Source organism: Pseudochaenichthys georgianus, chromosome 7 (genome assembly GCF_902827115.2).
Source record: "Pseudochaenichthys georgianus chromosome 7, fPseGeo1.2, whole genome shotgun sequence".
In the NCBI taxonomy this organism is placed as follows: Eukaryota; Metazoa; Chordata; class Actinopteri; order Perciformes; family Channichthyidae; genus Pseudochaenichthys; species Pseudochaenichthys georgianus.
The window spans coordinates 36,476,885-36,483,395 of record NC_047509.1 but is presented as its reverse complement, the minus strand read 5'-3'; positions in this window follow the sequence as shown (position 1 = coordinate 36,483,395).

Sequence of the window (6,511 nt, the reverse complement as noted above, 5' to 3'; positions counted from 1 at the left end):
GCAGTTCCTGTGGCAAACATTTGGAAATCAATTATAAGGAGATGTGGTCTAGTTTCAGCTGTCAGTTCAGAGATATCAGTGATAAGAGTACTGCTATTTTCCACCATTAATCTTCGAGAGGCATTAAAAATGTTCTTGTTTGTGACATGCAGTGAAAATCAAGCCACGACTATCAATTCCAAAACAAACTGAAGGGAATATTAACTCCCGCTAATGATTGTTCCCGCCTCCCCATCACGGAAGCATTACGGTCAACGCTTCCAAAAGATAACCGTTTTCTGCTGACATAGCAGAGTATAACCCATGCCTTATTAATCAGGTCAGGTTGTGTTCAAGTTAATATTGCCCAGAGAACACTTTGTTTCCCAAATACCAGTCAGACCAGAAGATGAATATCAGTTTCAGCTCTGTACGTCCAGAACTTTGCTCAGCACAAGGTCTTGAAGAAACAGAGACTAGCTTGGCTCTTTCAACAGTGAAAAGGCCCACCAAACAGGAACTTAAAAACAGTTTAAATTACATTGTGTATCATGTGCTTTCAACAGGTGTGTAAGTAGATGAGACAAAGTGATTTCAGAGCACATCAATAGGTAATATCCCCAAGGATGATGATATATTAACAATGATAAAAACCATATACCTACTGTAATAGAAGGTAAAACATGTCATTGACATGACATGCATGTCATGTCAATGACCATGCAACAAGCTTGCATTGACCATATGTGTATTTGAGAGGTACATTTAGCACCATTCCACTTAGTAGTAACTAAGAATACTCCAGTATTACATATAAACATTATTTGCATCAGGTTAACACAAGGCCCCATTACAATATTAAAGGTCCCATGTCATGTCCATTTCTACTGATCATAATTCCATTGTTGAGGTCTACTAGAATAGATTTATATTGTGCAATTTTCCAAACTCACATTGGTTTCTCATACAGCATTTCTGTAAATGATGTGTATTCACCGGTATTCACTCTCTGGCTGCATCTCTGGTCGATTAAATGGAATCCTTGCGTGTTAGAGCTTACCCGCTACAGGGTGTACTTTGAGGGTTTGTGACTCTGCAGACCGTTTACATGCAGAAAAACCTTCATAACACAAAAGGGGACGGGTAATAACCAGAAAAGCATGACATGGGACCTTTAAAATGATACTTACATTAGACCTGCATTTTAGTGAATTGGGGAGAGCAAAAATATGTATAAACAACATTGACATATGGCACATTGGCTTTTTTGTATCCCTTTCTTCATCATATGAATGTAACAAGTCAAATAAACCCCTTTTTTAGCTCGGGTTTTGGTCTCTACCAGCTCCCTAGGGAAAATGGTGTTCTCATTGTGTCTTCTGTTTGATACATTAGTCAAAATATATTGACAATTTTTCCAAATGGTGCCATTGGAAACAGTGGTGATGAGTCTGGTTAGACTCAACCAAACTGAAGATTTGCTGGATCACACACCAAAAGTACACCACAAATGCACAAAAATAAGCTGAGAAAGCTGTAGTTGGGTGGTTTGTCCACTACTGGTAGATAGATGGGAATGTCTGTCAGCGGCTTCTTTCACGTATATAGTCAATACATCCGTTTGTAATAACTATTGATAAAGCTTATAGTGAAAGGTAGAGATTAGACATTGTAAAAAATACCAGCACGTTCCTCCCCCAACTGTATGTCAAATAGACAGCAAGTGTTTTGACCTCTGAATTCCTTTAAAAATGCACACACAGCTGTTTTGAACAAGTGCCAAACAGACAGAATGCTGAGTGCCATATGCCATTTAGTTCAAGGCTTGAATATTAATATTGAGACATGTGTGACATTACATAATCACATCATCATTTCCAAAAGTGGCTGTCTTATCAAAGATCATATCTGACAGCTGTTCTGAACACCGACCAGGCTATTAATAAGAGGTTGTGCTCCCTTTGCGCATGACATTTAGTCATTTGGCTAGTTTAGAGACACGCTTAATATCACCACGTCAAAATATAGATATGTCCTGACACTCGATGTAAGTACCTGCTGTGGAAGTACAATAATTATTCATCACAAGTGATGATTTTGGGAATAGAGGTCTTGGGCGTGAGAAACTGCATCTTTAGAGTCCAACTCTTGGTGACAGATGCTTCGTCTTGGTCCATGTACCACACACCGACACACAAATGTGCACAAGGCATGCACAACATCCAGACATGCACATGTTTACATGCACACTGATTTAACATTCTCAATTAAATTCTTCAGCTGCTGCTCTCAAGTTGTCTTGAAGGCTCACGATTAATGAACCCAGCAGAATGTTCATCCATATTGTTTTATGAGGGTCATAAATGGTCCCATAAAGTAGTCATACAACAGCAAATGGTAAATATGCAGAAACAAATCATACGTGACCAAGTCCTTCTGTATTATGTTTAATAAAACATGTATTTATTACATTTATTACATCTAAAATCCTTAAATATATATATAGTGAACCTGACTGTTTGGTGTTATGTGCATGCTAAATAGTAATCAGAGCTCACCAAGTAGTGAATGTGTAATGTACTACAGAGCACCTGATGAAATATCTATTTACAGAATACTGATGGTCAGGGGACATAGTCAGTGGTCCTTAATATAGAAAGGTTAGTAAGTGGATGGAGTGAAGGGATGGGATTTACAGCAGTGCTAGTGTTGATAGAGTGGGTGAAGACAGGCTGCTAAGATATGGTTACAGCCTGACATGCCGCTTCATGGTTGGAGTTCTGGCTAATAGAGTTGTACCTCTCAACGTGTCTAGTGAATTTAACCTACTTTTTGAGACATTTAAAAAAAGGACATTGTTTCTGTGTGTGCACGACCTTTACACATCTCTGTGATGATCTTTAAAGAGTTCTGTGGACATTTCTAAATACAGAAACAGGCAACACATACAGCTTTAAGATATTTCCTGTAGTTGTATTATAAGAGTGTGTGCATGTGTGCTGTGTACAGATGATTTGTGTAATTGCTACTACTAATCAAAATTACAACAAGTTCTGTTTTCAGATGCTAATTTAAATATAGTTTTGAGAGCGTCGTTGCTGACTTGATCTCATTCTGAGAAGTAGGGAATGGATATTATGTGGGTTTTCTTAGGAATAAGATGAGAATGTGGCAACTGGTAAAACCAAAAAAGTTGATTTATACAGACAATAGACTTGTTTAGCCCGCTAGCAGCATGACCATGGATGATAATGTTGTTCTGTCAGTTAATAAGTCCTGCAGTTTGCTCCAGAAAGATGATTACCAGAGAATATCACAATTATCAGGGGACTGACATCAAGTGTGATACAATATTTATGATCCCCAGAAGACCCTAATGACCTTGGATGGATTTCCATGAAACTTGTAGATAGGTTCTTGGGTCACCTGGCACTAACATAAGTGTTTGCTTAAAGTGAGAAACATCTGAGGACGCAATGGCCCAACATTCAGTCTGGACATTCTTGGTCGTCAGAGGATTAATCCCAACAACTTTGGGGGCCCATCAGGTTGAGATTTGTACTTTTAAATATAAATATACCTGCTAAACTTCAGAATGTTGGCATGGCACAGCGTCACAGAGATGCTAGCATGGCACAGAGTTGCAGGTGAAGATATAGACTGTTATATACTAACTAGCAAAAATGGTTGAAGGAAATCCTGTTGTATATACCAATGGCATACGTTTTGATGCCTCTTCATCCATTGATGTCATGACGGCAACACTAATCATGTGTATTGCACTTGATAAGGTCATGCTTTAATACAAACAACAGTGGTAAGGGCCACCTCATTTCATTACAGAGTATGGAACTATTCTGTGTGCTTGCTGTCAAGAGTATGGGAGAACAGGTTTATATAAGTAACTAATCAGATTTCTTGCAATCCTATTATGGAATCTCAATAGCGCGATTGACCTGAGAGCCTGTGTGAACACTCACTGAGGGTACAATAACTCTCTTCACCTCTCCAACCTGGCTGGGATGAATTACAAAGAAGCAGTGATAGCAGCACAGGTGTCCAAAGGTGGGGTTACAGAGGTTATGTCCAGAATGCACGTTTTATGACGCCTTTTGGTCCTGCCAGGAAAAATACAAACAATGGAATGAGGAGGGAGGACAGAGGCATTTCCATCAGTCACGTTACAACACAAGTGTTCTTTCTCTACGCTCTTCTCCCTCCTTCCAACAATTTATTTTCCATCCGATTAATCCAAACACCACCCACACAATGCTGTTGTATCAGGCCTACAGCAGGCTCTGTGACTGTTGTTCATTTAAATAATTGTTGGGTATGAGGCTGAGCCACAGCAATGCCTGTCCAGTTATTCCTATTATGGGGTAACAGGGTGGCGCAAAGATTCCATAGAGATTTAATAGGGGGCAGATCATTGGAAACATATCCCGCCACAGTATGGTGGCTGTTATTCAAGGACGGCTTCCAAGTTGCTGGATACGGTGTGTTGTGTTGTATCAACAAATACTGTTATAGTAGAGCCATGTCTTGTCGGTTGTAGCAAATCTCTAAAAATAGCTGGACGGTAGCTGATATTCTGTCAACTTGGCTGGTATGAGTGGGCCAATACTCTGCTGGATTGATTGTGCCAATGATCTGAGAACTTTTCTTATACTGCCACCTTCCTCTGTCACGGAATCCTGTTTCCCATGAAACAATATTAGAAAGTCTGAACATTTAGTTACCTGTAAAATATCTATCTTTGGAAAAAGTGTGTTTGTCTATCCAATCTGACGCTCTACACTAATATGGTTAGAATGAGAGTTCCTGCTCTCACTGAATGTTAAAAATGTTGCAAGGAGAAGGGAATTGTGCAAAACATGTTTAATGTAAAGAATAACAACGGAAATATCTCAACAAAAGGAAACTCATTAAAAAAATCTGCAGCTCCTCAAAATTGCAGTTCCGTGGCCAACACGTTTACACTCCCATGACCTAACAAGAGGATATCTTCTTTATTTTTTGTATAAGTAAAGTAATCTTACCGATGTCCTAACCATTATCCAGCTTGTCCTGTCTACTGTACGTATAATAAAAAATACAGTGCCTGTTGCTTGTCAGTGAGAATGGCAATGTTATAGATTATTATGATGAGGCATGAAAGCATATCAACTTTAACAATATGTCTTGATATAATTTTGAAAGTGTAGGATATAGCTAACACGTATGAGTTGAATATATTATTACCTAGAGATGGCTTATGTCAAAAAGTACCTTCCAAAAAACACTGTTCCTAACACTCTCCGTTTTCTCAGTCAGATTGCCCAAAGCTCCGAAAGTAAGACAGTCAGAATTCATGTAATGGTACGTTCCACAAACTTCCCACATTTCTGAATGGTCCAGTTTGGGCAAAGGTCACATTACGCAAGATTGTATTATGGTCCTGAAGAAATACAAAAACTCAAGGTCCACTTACTTGCTTCTTTCGGATGTGTTGACCATGTCACACAGTCTTCTCTCTGCATAAAGCTTATTTTTACTGAATAATAGACTATTTTAACGACATGGCTACTCAACCTGCTGATAAAGACTGCTGTAAAATCCTCCAAAATACTGAAGTAAGTGGAATTTCAGACAACTTGTTTTGTACTCCTATTTATTTAAATTCTTTGCTACACATTTTATCCTTCTTTAAAAACAAGCTCCCTCTTGGCCTCTCAGATCAAAATTCCAGCTGTTCCACTAAGTGCTTCCCCTGGAGGCCTACAAACTGCTGATGTGTTGATTGGATATGTAGCATTTAGCATTTGCATAATTTGAGGTTTTTGGAAAAGGCATTAAGTAAAAGTATTTTGTGGCATTGTAGCACGTCCATCCTTGTTCGGCCATTGTAGGTCAAAAATATTGTTAACATTGTAAGGTATGAGTCAATCCACTATTTATATTTAATATTTATAGCAAGTCGGTTGATGAGCTCTAGTAATGAAGTGTAAAGAGCACTGATCTATGCCATGATGACACGGAATTTACTTTGGCCAATCAGAATCAATCATATATATATATATATATATATAATTAGGGCCGGGACTTTAACGCGTTAATTAAGATTAATTACACAAAAATTAACGCGTTAAAAAAATTAACGCATTTTAATCGCACTTTAATCGCACTTATTTTTGCACAGCGGAACGTTTCTCACTGGATGAGTTTCAGGCGTACCGATTATACTGGAGCACCAACTAACGTTCATGACTTCAGCATGGGACTTCAAACAACAACAAACCACGGTCAAACATGAACGAACAAGCTGATGAGACCGCTTTGGTCGGCCCCGTGGATGGGAAATTTAGTTTTAAAAAACGGACGGATGGAAGCGTCGACAAGAGAACGGTTGTGTGCAAATTATGCAAAAAGGAATGTGCATATCACCGCAGCACATCAAGCCTAAAATATCAGGTCAGGTCAGGACTCCCTGGAAGAAGAGATCTTGTATCTCAATGGGACATTCCTGGATAAATAAAGGATAAATAAAAATAAA